Source organism: Panthera onca, chromosome B4 (assembly GCF_046562875.1).
Source record: "Panthera onca isolate mPanOnc1 chromosome B4, mPanOnc1 haplotype 2, whole genome shotgun sequence".
Classification (NCBI taxonomy): Eukaryota; Metazoa; Chordata; class Mammalia; order Carnivora; family Felidae; genus Panthera; species Panthera onca.
Genome location: NC_138345.1, coordinates 42,116,946 through 42,131,634, shown reverse-complemented (window position 1 = coordinate 42,131,634; position 14,689 = coordinate 42,116,946). Strand labels below are relative to the sequence as shown.

General features: G+C 38.2%; 1 pseudogene; it reads right to left on the bottom strand.

The window, feature by feature from the left end:
* Window positions 1-11,971: 11,971 nt before the first annotated feature.
* On the bottom strand, window positions 11,972-13,021 carry LOC132694777 (coiled-coil domain-containing protein 127-like; annotated as a pseudogene).
* Between the last annotated feature and the right edge of the window lie 1,668 nt (window positions 13,022-14,689).

Sequence of the window (14,689 nt, the reverse complement as noted above, 5' to 3'; positions counted from 1 at the left end):
TAGATGTTACTTGTTGTGCCAGAAGACTCCAAAGAAATCATTATTAACTCCTTGATCTTTACAAGGAGGACATACATTATCTGTTTCATAAGGCTGTAGAAGATGGAAGTGTAGATTCTAGCAAGAATAGAAGCTGGAAAAGGAGCAACAAAGACCATTTTTCATGGTGTCCCTTTAGCTGTCCTGTCTAGCCAACATGGTCTGGTTCTGGTGAGAGCCCTCTTTCAGATGGCAGACTGCTGTCTTCTCACTGTATCCACTCCTGGGGTCTCTTATGAGGCCACTAATCCCATTCAAGAGGGCTCTTCTCTTATGGCCTAATCAACTCCCAAAAGTTCTGCCTCCTCATACCATCACATTGGTGTTAAGATTTCAACATATGGATGGGGGGGGGGGAGGGACACCAATTTTAAATGTCCATTTCAATGACTTTTGACAAATTTTTACACCCTTATACATTCTAACAAAGTCATGATAAAACATTTGCATTACACCAAAATTCTCTTAAGCTGCTTCTTAGCCAATTCTACTCTCAACCCCAGCCTCAAGAGACCATGGATCTGTTGTGAATATAAATTAGATTTTTCTTTCCTGGACTGTCATGTAAACAAAATTATACAGTGTGTATTCTTTTGTCTATGGCTTCTTTCACTTAACATACTGTTTTTGAGATTCATCCATATTATTGTGCCTATCAGTGTTTAATTCCTTTTTATTCATTTTATTTTTTTTCAATTTTACTTTTTAAATTTACATCCAAATTAGTTAGCATATAGTGCAATAATGATTTCAGGAGTAGATTCCTCCATGCCCCTTACCCATTTAGCCTATCCCCCCTCCCACAGCCCCTCCCGTAACCCTCAGTTTGTTCTTCATATTTAAGAGTCTCTTATATTTTGTCCCCCTCCCTGTTTTTATATTATTTTTGCTTCTTTTCCCTTATGTTCATCTGTTCTGTGTCTTAAAGTCCTCATATGAGTGAAGTCATATGACTTTTGTCTTTCTCTGACTAATTTTGCTTAGCATAATACCCTCTAGTTCCATCCACATAGTTGCGAATGGCAAGATTTCATCCTTTTTGATTGCCGAGTAATACTCCATTGTATATATATATACCACATCTTCTTTATCCATTCATCCATCGATGGACACTTGGATTCTTTCCATACTTTGGCTATTGTTGATAGTGCTGCTATAAACATCGGGGTGCCTGTGCCCCTTCGAAGCAGCACCCCTGTATCCCTTAGATAAATGCCTAGTAGTGCAATTGCTGGGTCATAGGGTAGTTCTATTTTTAGTTTTTTGAGGAACCTCCATACTGTTTTCCAGAGTGGCTGCACTAGCTTGCATTCCCAACAGCAAGTTTAATTCCTTTTTATTGATGACTAGTATTCCACCGTACAAATGTAACACAAATTGTTTATCCATTTTCCTGTTGATGAACATTTTGGTTGTTTCAAGAATTTAGCTATTATGAATATATTTGCTATGAATATTTATGTGCAAGTCTTTTTGTGAGCACATGTTTTCATTTATCTTGAGTAAATTCTTAGAAGTGAAATTGAAGATGTCTATGTAAATCTTTTGAAACCTGCCAAATTTCTGATGAGAAGTCTGTGGTCTTTCTTTACTTTGTTCCTTTGTACATAATGTATTTTCTTTCTTTCTCTGCTTTTAAGATTTTCTTACTATTTCTTTTTTTTTTTAAGTAATTTGGTTACACTGTACCTTGAGTTTGTGTGTGTGTGTGTGTGTGTGTGTGTGTGTGTGTGTTTGTGTGTGTGTGTCCTGCTTGGGGTTCATTAAGTTTTTTGCATCTATGTGTTTATAGTTTTCAGCTACTTGGAAAATTTTTAATTATATTTTCACTCAAATAGTTTTCTTGATCCCTTTTGTGGGACTCCAAATATATGTATCAGACTACTTGATATTATGCCACAGGTCTGTGACATGTTCATTTTTTCAGTCTTTTTTTTCTCTGAAAAAATTGGATAAGTTCTATTGCTGTGTCTTCAAATTCACTTAACTATTCTTCTTCAGTGTCTAATTTAGTATTAATTCCATCCAATGAAAATTTTATTTCAGATATTTCATTTTTTTAATCTCTAGAATTTCCATGTTTTTAAAAAATGTCTTCCAATTCTCTCAGAATGATCATGTTTTCCTTAGGACACTTTTATCTGATATCTGTTAAATGTTTTCTACTTCACCCTTTCTCCTCTACTTAAGATTTATGTGTAGAAAATAAACACATTATTAGTCTGATAGTTTCCTTTGGATAACAACGGTATACCTTCCCTTTAATGAAAATGGGATTCCACCAGGTAGGTTTTTTTCCCCATGAGTCATGAGTCCTCCCTTCCTCTCAGGGCTGACACACCCAATGTTGTCTCTCCTGGTGCCCCATTAGCATAAATTATCCTTCTGTACATTTTTTTCCTTGGAGTTGTGGGTCTCAAACTTACCTTGCCCTTTGGAATCTCAGGAGATTTAAACAATTCTGAGGTCCGATACTCATTCCAGGCCAATTAAATCAGAACCTATGGGAGTGGCACCCAAACACAATATTGTTTTAAAGCTGCTCACTTATCTCCAATATGAAACCCATACTTATTCCCTCAGGACACGTGCAATGTCTCCATACCCTTGAAATATATATAGCCTTTGAAATTTCCCCTTGTAATTTTAGAAACATTCTATGCTTCTCTTTTCAACTTTGGTAGGGCATTTCCATATCTACCCATTCACATTTTTTATATGTATTTGCATTGATTTTAACATCTTTATTTGCCTAAGATTTTTTTCTATTTCATCTATTTAAAAAATATGTTAGCAAATAGTTACTCCAAAGAGATTTTGTTGTTTTGAAATCTCTAACTATAGTTATTTCTTCCTGTTTATTGTATTTTTAAAGTGTTTGTTTATTGAGAGAGAGAAAGAGAGAGAGAGAACATGTTAGCAGGGGAGGGCCAGAGAGAAGGAGAAAGAGAATCCCAAGCAGTCTTTGCACTGTTAGTGAAGAGCCTGACAGGGGGCTTAATCTCATGAACCATGAGATCATGACCTGAGCTGAAGTCAAGAGTCATTGTTTAACTGACTCAGCCACCCAGCTGCCCCACGTTTAACCTATTTTTTATTTATTTAAAAATTAGTTTTATTTTATTTATTTTAGAGAGAGAGAGAGGGCACAAGCAGGAGCGAGGGGCAGAGGGAGAAAGAGAGAGAATCTTAAGCAGACTCCAGACTCAGCACAGAGCCTGACTTGAGGGTCAATCCCCCAACCCTGGGATTGTGACACGAGCCCAAATCAAGAGACAGACGCTCAACCAACTGAGCCACCCAGGTGCTCCTATTCTATTTTTTAAATTTAATTTTTTATTTTCTTGATGAGTCTTGCTGAAATTTGGATATCTTTTTAGTCTTTTGGATAAGTAACCTTTTAGTTTTGTTAATTTCTCCATTTTTTATTTTCCATTTTATGGGCTTCTACCTTTATCTTTAGTATTTTTCTTTCCTCTTCCCTCCCTCCCCCTTATTTCCTTCCTTATTTCCTTTTTTCCCTCTTTCCCTCCTTCCTTCCTTTTTCCAATTGCTAAAGAGAATGGTTTACTCCTTTGAGTTTCTTGATGAATATATTTAAAGCAAATTATCCAGTGTAAAGCTAATTAGAGTCAAAGCTGTCCAATTAGTGGCTGTTTAGTGCCAGATTTTTTCTTTACTTCATCTTAGCCAAAAGGCCAAGAAGTGATAGTGCCAGATTGTTTTCTTAATCATTATGTTTTTTTTAAGTTTATTTACTTATTTTGAGAGAGAGAGAGAGAGAGAGAGAGGGAATTCCAAGCAAGCTCCACACCATCAGCCTCAAAGCCTGATGTGGGACCCATACTCACAAACCATGAGATCATGACCTGAGCCAGAATCAAGAATTTGATGCTTACCCAACTGAGCCACCCATACACCCCAATCATTACGTTATGAATTTCTCTTAAAGAGCACTTTAAGTACTTTAACAATTTTCCTGTACGTGCATTTTGGCTTTCTCTGATAAATTTTGAGATGTAATTTAGGTGTGTTTTTTTTTTCCAAAAAAAAAAAAAAACCACCAAGTTTTAATTGTGGCAAAATACATATATAGAATTTAGTCACCTTAACAATTTTCAAGTGTACCATTCAGTCGTATTTAGTACATTCATATTGTTTTGTTTTGTTTTACACTACCACTATCAATCTTCAGAACTCCTTTTATCATCCAAAATTATAAGTTTATTTATTTATTTATTTTTAAATTTTTTTTTTTAACGTTTATTTATTTTTGAGACAGAGAGAGACAGAGCATGAATGGGGGAGGGTCAGAGAGAGAGGGAGACACAGAATCTGAAACAGGCTCCAGGCTCTGAGCTGTCAGCACAGAGCCCGACGCAGGGCTCGAACTCACGGACCGCGAGATCACGACCTGAGCCGAAGTCGGACGCTTAACCGACTGAGCCACCCAGGCGCCCCCAAAATTATAAGTTTATACTCATCAAACCATAACTCCCCATTCCTCCCATTTCTCAACCTTTGGCAACCACTATTCTACTTTTTGTCTCTATAAATTTCACTACTCTAGGTCCCTCACATAAGTTGAATCAGACAGTATTTGTCCTTTTGTGCCTGGTTTATTTCGCTTAGGATAATGGTCTCAAGCTTCATCCGTGTTGTAGCATGAGTCAGAATTTTCTTTTTTGAGGCTCAATAATATTCCATTGTATGCATATCCTACAATTTATCCATTCATCCACTGATGAACATTTGGGTTGTTTTTACTTTTTGATTATTATGAACATGGGTTCATATGAATATGGGTATGCAAATGTCTCTTAGAGACCTAGTTTCAATTCTTTTGCGTATATGCTCACAAGGCATAATAGGTGCATAATATGGTAATTCAATTGTTGATTTTTTGAGGAACTGCCATATTTTCCATAGCAGCTGCAACAATCTACATTCCCACCAGTAGTGCCCAAAGTTTCCAATTTTTCTGCATCCTTGACAACACTTATTATTTTCCATTTGTGTGTGTGTGTGTGTGTGTGTGTGTGTTTTGTTTCGTTTTGTTTGTAGTAGCTGTCCTAATGGGTGTAAAGTGTCTCATTGTGGTATTCTTCTAATGGTTAGTGATGCTGAGTATCTTTCCATGTGCTTGTTGGCCATTTGTATATCTTTTTGGGAGAAATGTCTTCAAGTCCATTGCCATTAAAAAAATTTTTTTTTAATGTTTATTTTTTAGAGAGAGAGAGAGTGAGCAGGGGGAGGGGCAGAGAGAGAGGGAGACACAGAATCTGAATCAGGCTCCAGGCTCTGAGCTGTCAGCACAGAGCCTGACACGGGGCTTGAACTCACAAACAGTGAGATCACGTCCTGAGCTGAAGCTGGATGCTTGACTGACTGAGCCACCCAGGCACCCCAGCCGTTGCCCATTTTTAAATTGGGTTGTTTGTTTTTGTTATTCAGTTGTCGGAGTTATTTATATACAAATATATTAATCCACTTATCAGGTAAGTGATTTGCAAATATTTTCTCTCATTACATAGGTTGTCTTTTCACTGTGTTGATTATGTCCTTTGATGTACAATAGTCTTAAATGTATGTATTTTTACTTCTGTCGTTTGTGCTTTCAGTGTCATGTGCCCGAAATTGTTGTCAAATACAAGTCCTACAGCTTTTCCCCTTTTATTCTGAGTTTGATGGTTTTAGCTCTAATGTTTAGGTCTTTCACTCATTTTGAGTAACTTTTGTGTGTGGTGCAAGGGTCCAACCTCATTCTTTTTTTAATTTTTAAATTTTTTATCGTTTAGTTATTTTAGAGAGAGAGAGAGCAGGAGAGGGGCAGAGAGAGAGAGAGGGAGACAGAGGATCAAAAGCAGGCTCCATTCTGAGCCAAAATCAGACACTTAATTGACTGGGCCACCCAGTTGCCCCAACCTCATTCTTTTGCATGTGGATATCCAGTTTTCCAACATCAGTAGTTGAAAAAAAATTTTTTTTCCATTGAATGCTTTTGGCACCATTGTTGAAAATCATCTGACTATATATACAAGGACTTATTACTGGGTACTTTCAGAAATAGTTTGAAATTCTCTTACAAAGTTACACAGAATCCAGTAACTATATACTCCAAGCTATATGCTCCAATAAGTTGGAAACTTATGTGAAGAGAAAAACCTGCACATAACTGTCCATAGTAGTTTTGTTCATACTCACCCAGAACTAAAAGCAGCCAAGACAACCCCTCAGTATGCAATTGGATAAATGAACTATGGTACAGCCAGACAATGGAATATTATTTAGAGCTGAAAAGAAACGAGCTATCAAGTTATTAGAGGGCGTGGAGAAAACGTAAAGTCATATTACTAAGTCAAAGAAGCCAATCATAAAAGACAGTGTACCTAAAAGACAATGCACTGACTTTGTATAGTGATTCCAACTATATGACATTCTGCAAAAAGCAAAACTTTGAAGGGAGTAAATAGATCAGTGGTTGCCATGGTTTCAGAGGGGGCGGGAGGGATGAGTAAATGGAGCATTGAAGGGCAGTGAAACTATTATGTCTATTCTTGGTTGATACACATCATTATGCCTTTGTCAAAACATTACAGTGTAACACAAAGCGTGAACCCTAATATCAACTATGGACATTGATTGATAATAGTATGTCAATGTTGATTCATTGATTTTAATAAATGTACCACACTGGTGCGAAATGTTCATGGTGGGGAAGGCTGTGTGTATGTTTCCAGAGGGAATATGTGGTAACTGTATTTTCACTCAATGTAGCTGTGAAACTAAAACTATTTAAAAAATAATGTCTATTGAGTTATTAAAAAAAAAGATTTAGAGAAGTAAAAAAAGAAGAGAATTCTTTGCGTGTGTGAATAAGAATGGCTTAACTGATTAATTGGATTGTTGAGATATTTGATCTCTCTGCTTATTTTTAGTGTGCTTAATGTGCCAGTTCAGAAAAATGTGCTAATACCTCCAGCTATAAATTTTGATTTACCCATTTCCCCCTCTACATCTGTCAGTTGTTCTTTCATATATTTTTAATCTCTCTCCACTATTATGATTAAATCTTCTTTTATCGTTCCTTTTAACAATATGTAATATTCTTCTTCTTCACTTATATTATTTTGCATTGAATTCTATTTTATTAGAACTTCAAATTGATACTCAAGCTTTCTTTTAGCTCATATTGCTTGAATCTTTTTTTTCTTTTATCTTTTCTTTGTTTCGTTTTTGATTTCATTTCATTGTTTCAAATTTTTTGATTTTTCTGCTTGTTTTCTGTATGTCTCTTGTAGACAACAGCCTTTGGTCCAGCTAGGTTTCTTTTTTTGTTTTGTTTTGTTTTGTTTTTTGGTCTCTGTTTTTTTTTTTTTAATAGTAAGTTTAACCCATTCCTATTTATTGTGATTATTTTATACACATCATTGTCATCTTATTTCATATTTTCAGCGTACTCTGTTTCCATTTTATTTCTTTTTAACAATTGCTTCCTGCTTTTCATTAGATTAATCAAACTGTTTTCTTATTATAAAAAGTTACGTTGTATTTTTGTCTTATGGTGGTGGGTACTCTTTTTTTATTTTTTTTATTTTTTTTATTTTTTAATATATGAAATTTACTGTCAAATTGGTTTCCATACAACACCCAGTGCTCATCCCAAAAAGTGCCCTCCTCAATACCCATCACCCACCCTGCCCTCCCTCCCACCCCCCATCAACCCTCAGTTTGTTCTCAGTTTTTAACAGTCTCTAATGCTTTGGCTCTCTCCCACTCTAACCTCTTTTTTTTTTTTTTTTTTTCCTTCCCCTCCCCCATGGGTTTCTGTTATGTTTCTCAGGATCCACATAAGAGTGAAACCATATGGTATCTGTCTTTCTCTGTATGGCTTATTTCATTTAGCATCACACTCTCCAGTTCCATCCATGTTGCTACAAAAGGCCATATTTCATTTTTTCTCATTGCCACGTAGTATTCCATTGTGTATATAAACCACAATTTCTTTATCCATTCATCAGTTGATGGACATTTAGGCTCTTTCCATAATTTGGCTATTGTTGAGAGTGCCGCTATAAACATTGGGGTACAGGTGCCCCTATGCATCAGTACTCCTGTATCCCTTGGATAAATTCCTAGCAGTGCTATTGCTGGGTCATAGGGTAGGTCTATTTTTAATTTTCTGAGGAACCTCCACACTGCTTTCCAGAGCGGCTGAACCAATTTGCATTCCCACCAACAGTGCAAGAGGGTTCCCGTTTCTCCACATCCTCTCTAGCATCTATAGTCTCCTGATTTCTTCATTTTGGCCACTCTGACTGGCGTGAGGTGGTATCTGAGTGTGGTTTTGATTTGTATTTCCCTGATAAGGAGCGACGTTGAACATCTTTTCATGTGCCTGTTGGCCATCCGGATGTCTTCTTTAGAGAAGTGTCTATTCATGTTTTCTGCCCATTTCTTCACTGGGTTATTTGTTTTTCGGGTGTGGAGTTTGATGAGCTCTTTATAGATTTTGGATACTAGCCCTTTGTCCGATGTGTCATTTGCAAATATCTTTTCCCATTCCGTTGGTTGCCTTTTAGTTTTGTTGGTTGTTTCCTTTGCTGTGCAGAAGCTTTTTATCTTCATAAGGTCTGGTGGTGGGTACTCTTAATCTCAGATTCATACTTGTGATTGTTGTGTTTACTAATTTGTTTTTATTTATTTATTTATTTATTTTTAACGTTTATTTATTTTTGAGACAGAGAGAGACAGAGCATGAACGGGGGAGGGACAGAGAGAGAGGGAGACACAGAATCGGAAGCAGGCTCAGGGCTCCGAGCCGTCAGCCCAGAGCCCCACGCGGGGCTCGAACTCACGGACCGCGAGATTGTGACCTGAGCTGAAGTCGGTCGCTTAACCGACTGAGCCACCCAGGCGCCCCTGTGTTTACTAATTTCTTAGACATTGTATTGGGATAGACTGTATTATACTGTGAAAAACAGTTATACCAAAACAAAACAAACATGTTTCTTTCTCATGCTGCATATCAATTTCTAGTTGGCTAGGCTCTATCTGACACATGGAGCAGCCACGACGTGGAAAAATGGCAATGACCCTGGAGGAAAGAGTGCTCTGGAGGGTCTCTCATCAGTAGTACATACCTTGACCCAAAAGTGACACATGTCACGTAATCCTGGCCAAATGAGCCACAAAGCTCTACTTCTCTTCAGTGACTAAAAAGGAAAATCGTCCCGTATGATCAGAAGACAGTAAACCTAGAATATTTGACAAGCATAAGTAAAAACTAACATGCTTCTCAGTGTCTATCTCTACTTCTCCTAAAAGAGACAAGCAATGTTAGCACATTTTTTTTTTTTAATGTTTATTTTTAAGAGAGAGACAGAGTGTGAATGGGGCAGGAGCAGAAAAAGAGGGACGCACAGAATCCAAAGCAGTCTCCAGGCTCCTAGCTGTCAGCACAGAGCCTGACACAGGGCTCGAACCAAACCCGGAGATCCTGACGCTTAACTGCTCCACTCAGGTGCCCTTTGGTTAGCACGTTCTTAGTTGCTTTTTTGGTTTTGTTTTTTTTTGTTTGTTTTTTTTTTTTTTTGCTTTTTACCTCTCTGTGCTCCACGTTGCTATGGTCTGGAATTAACTTTTAGACTGTTACAGAAATTCTTTTAAGAATTTCTTTGGTCTTAGGTTTTTCAAGACAACAATGAACTTCACTAAAGGCCTTGGGTCATTTTATAGAACAATACATTTTATTAAAATGTTTGATTCTCCTCTTTCCTATCTCTGGCAGCACTTGGCTGTATTTGTTCATATGTTTAAGGACCTCTTTGTATTTTCAGTGATAGATTTCTTGGGGTAGAATATTCTTATAATGTTCTTGTATGTAAAAGACCGTTTGGCTGGATATAAATGTTAGATTCCAAATACTTTTTTAATAGGTAAAAAAAAAAATATTATTCCACTGTCTTCTTGCACCCAGTGTTACTATTGAGAAAGATGAGGTAAATCAGATTTTTCTTTCTTTGTAGGAGATTTGTTCTTTTTCTCTGGACTCTTTTTTTTTTAATTTTTTTTAAATATTTATTTATTTTTGAGAGACAGAGTGAGACAAAGTGAGACTGGGGGAGGGGCAGAGAGAGAGGGAGACACAGGATTGGAAACAGGCTCCAGGCTCTGAGCTGTTAGTACAGAGCCTGACGCGGGGCTCAAACCCACAGACCGTGAGATCATGACCTGGGCTGAAGTCGGAAGCTCAACTGACTGAGCCACCCAGGCACCCCTCTCTGGACTCTTTTAAGATACTCCTTCTACCTTTGGTATTCTTAAGTTATGGTAATTTGTCTTAATATGTAATTTTATCTCTAGCTTTTGTTATGCTCTGAATCCTTTCAACAGCCAAAATTCTGTTCAAAATGATTCATCTTGTGACTTATTTTTCTTTTCATTAGTAAGAACTTCATTACCCAGAAGCTACATAACTCCATTACAGTTTTTCTCTTTTTGTGATGCTGGTGGCCACTGGTGGGGTATTCGATGACTAGATTCATTAATTCACTGGGTCCCAAAATGCTGATATTGTGATTGTATAATTTCCTTGTCATTTACCTGCTGGGATACTTTTAATAAGAGATTCTTCCTCTCAACTATTGTACCAGTAACATTTCATCTAAGAAACACAGGTTATATACTTGATTCTTTCAATTTACTTACTGATTATCAAACATTAGTGCATTTGTTCTCTGTAACTCTGGTAAGGTCGTTCAATTAATTCTTTTTTTTTTTTAATTTTTTTAAATGTTTATTTCTGAGACAGAGAGAGACAGAGCATGAGACGGGGAGGGGCAGAGAGAGAGAGAGGGAGACACAGAATCCGAAGCAGGATCCAGGCTCTGAGCTGTCAGCACAGAGCCTGACGCGGGGTTCAATCTCGCAAACCGTGAGATCATGACCTGAGCCGAAGTCGGTCACTCAACTGACTGAGCCACCCAGGTGCCCCTCAATTAATTCTTATAATGCCATTATAAACTCATGCATTTAAATATTGGATGGGTGGCAATACATTGGAATTCTTCTTTTTTATTATTTTTTGATTTATTAAAGATCAAATAATATTATTTTTGACCAGAGAAAGACTCTTCAAGTTGACTTCTGAGTATTTCAGACACAATCTTGGAAGTATTTGATAACTTCCTTGCTATTTGGAGTGATTTGAGGTTCATTCCAGATTCCTTCCCCCAGACATGAAGTCATCTGTTTTTATGAGAAACTTGGCTTTCTCTTAGTGGAAAATAGCATTTCAAGACTACAGTCACCATGGTAAGGATGGTCATTGTTCAGCTGGAAGAAGCTGATTTAAAATTTTTTAATTTTTAAAAATTAATATGTTATGGATATATACTTTAAAAAATTTTAAATGGTAAGTATTTTTTATTACATGTCATTGCTAATAAATAATATGTGCTTACTAAATACAGACACAAGCCAAATCCCTACTGGATACAAGAAACACTTTCTTTCCCTTTGTTGAGAGACACCTTCACTGACATCATGAAACCTCAATAATATTACTATTTTCTGTTGTCATCATTAGGCAGTTCTGTCCATTACCTGAAGGCTTCTAAAAGTAATTCAAGGAGAGAGAAAAGTAATTTGAAGAGAAAACAGAATCTGTTTAGGGATTGATAAAAACAAACAGAAAACGTTCATTGAGGATCAATACTTTATTTATTTATTATTCATTTATTTATTTGGGGAGTGATAAAAACAGAAAACTCTCAGTGAGGATCAGTGCTACATTTGACTTTCTTAAAAACAATCTTACCCTACAGCTAAGATATGAGGTCATACTGTTTGGCTTAATAAACTATTACAACTTAAAAACAATTATCCTAAGAAACTGAATCCTTAATCGCTGAAGAAGGTCAAGGAAGAAACCCTGTGTCGGTCTCAGAACATGGCAGGAGGAAATGAGCAAATGTGGATACCCACCCCCAACGCAGCGCCGAGGACTTCGACTTCACTCTTGCCCTACTTCTCTCGCCTGGCTTTCTCGACTCTCTTACCCTTGTTCAAATTCAACAACCAGTTGCCACTATTTGAGATACAGCCACGTGAGTCTCCCATCCTGGTTTGTCGGTGTTCTAGGCATTGCCATAATATGTGTGGTGCTTCAGTATGTCGGGTGGGCCAGCAGGTCGGCACTAATGGGGTCAGCGGAGCCTCCGACTAGTAAGTCATCTATTTCCAGCCACCTGCCACCAGATGGGAGCAGGCTGCGGTACACGCCCTGTTTTTCCCTAGGAGCGTCAGACTCTTTGGGATGCCTGGGTGGCTTAGTGGTTAAATGTGTGACTTTGACTCAGGTCCATGATCTCAGTTCGTGGGTTCGAGCCCCACATCAGGCTCTGTGCTGACAGCTCAGAGCCTAGAGTCTGTGTCTCCCCCTCTCTCTGCCCCTCCCCCATTTGTGCGCCCTCTCTCTCTTTCTCTCTTCCTCTCTGCCAGACTCTTTTGGCGCAAACCTGGCCCTCTTTTGCCAGTTGCCTTCCCTTTCCAGGAAGCTCAGGTAGCACTGCTCAAGGGCTGCAACTATCTCTTTTCTTGCACAATCTGAACCAGTTCCTCTTTCAGAAGCTTCTCTTCTTCTACCCCTGAGGATGCAGGCTTCTTATTAACTTGTCGTTCTCATTCTGCTCCTCTTCAAGTTCCACAGACCAGTGAGCGACTGCATGCCTGCTTTCTGAGATCACCGCGTGGTACTTGGCTTCAAGATCCCGATGGAAAGCGGTCATTCACTGACGGTACCCTTCTCTCTCTTTTTCTCTTTCTGGGATTACCTGGACCAAATCCAACGAAAAGCAGCCAATCCCAGCATTGGAACCAACAGAGCGTGATTTCATCTGCTTCCATTACCTCCATCAGCCCTGAAATTAGGCCAGATATTCCAGTCCGGGGGGGGGGGGGGGTCATTTAAGTTATTCATTGAGATGAACCCTCGGGCCGGAGCGCCGGCCCTGGGTCCCTTTGCACCACTGTCCACGGGGTCCTGGATACATACTTTTAACTCAAATTCAGGGCTGACCCTGCACTTTAAAATTGTGATGCAAATGTATTTTATTAGCATAACCATATTAATTCTTTCTTCACACCTTTGTCGCTTACACTAAACTTATCCAACAATAGTTGTGCTTAAATTGTTTTCGGAAAGCGATTTGTTTTTCATCCGTGTGACTGATTTTCTGTGACTCTGTACAAAGAGGCTATCGGCAAATGTAGGACCAAATACTTTTTTTTCTGGAGCATTTAAAAATACTTTATTTTTATTTCCATAGTCTCTTTCCTCAAAAAATTAGTTTGTTAATTAATTAATTATTTAGAGAGAGCACAAGCAGGGAAGGGGCAGAGAGGGAGAGGAAGAGAGAGAATCCCAAGCAGGCTCCGCAATATCAGTGCAGAACTCGATGTGGGGCTGGAAACCACCAACGGTGAGATCACGACCTGAGCTGAAATCAAGAGTCAGACGCCCAACTGACTGAGCCACCCAAGCACCCCCCAAAATTACTTTAATACTGTAAAATTAAGCTTATTAAGTAATTTAATTGAATTGGGATGTTCCTAGCGTTCTATATAGTCCTTTGTTCTTGTTGCCATATGTAGCCATTCAACTTGGGGCCAGTAAAAACCAAATCGGAGGCGTGGTCTCCAGGTGACCCACAGCTAGTGAAGTCTCCTTTATTCCCTGGGGAATGAATCGGTTCGGTTCCTATCTCCCATCTCTGTGCTGAAATTCACAGAGACTGTGTCAAGTTGAAGGGAGTTGATACAGTTGATACAGTAAACTGTGGCAAAGACGCTGGTGGTGCTTGGTGTTAAGTTTTTTGGGTCTTATTTCTGTGAAAAGCTGTGAAAATGGGATCTTTCTTGCCTCCGGAGTCAATATAATAGATATTAGATACCCGAGTGAGTGTGAAACTGAACCCTTAATGAGTGTTTTCTAAAATGCTAAGATCTTCACGTGCATTATTTCATTTCAAAGTCGCTTCTGTATGAAATATGAAATATGTACTTTTTACTATTAAGAAAAAAAATAATGCCAAAGTGTTGATGTCTTGCCCAATAGGTCCAGCAAATTCCTGTCCATCTTCAGGCCTTAGCTCGAACACCAGTCTCCATAATTTTATGATGACTGCTATGTTAGACAGGTGCTCATCTGCTATCCTCTTTTATAGGAGGAAATAGAAGAGAAATGGTGTGAACTATGGAGTTAGCATATAAAAGCCCTGAAAACACTCCCTGGGGATGCTGAACTATCACATCTAGAACATTGTTTTCATAATTATTACAGTAAAAGAAAGGAGAGGCTTAGACTTCAATCTGTTGTTTGGATGGGGGCTGAGGGTTTTAAATAAATCAAGATGATGAGAACTCATCAAGATGATTGGATGATTACGCGATTCTTTTAAGGCAGTGTGGTTTCTCTGAGTCATGCGTTTTCTTACTACAAGTGACGTTCAGAGTTGTGGAGAGTCTCTTGTTAATATCATTTGTTTTCTGAGAATACAGAAGATGGCCAAAAGTAGAATACGGCTTCAGTTCCCCACATGGTCAATCTGGAATATAATGAACAGTGATACATTTCACTTCAAAGAAA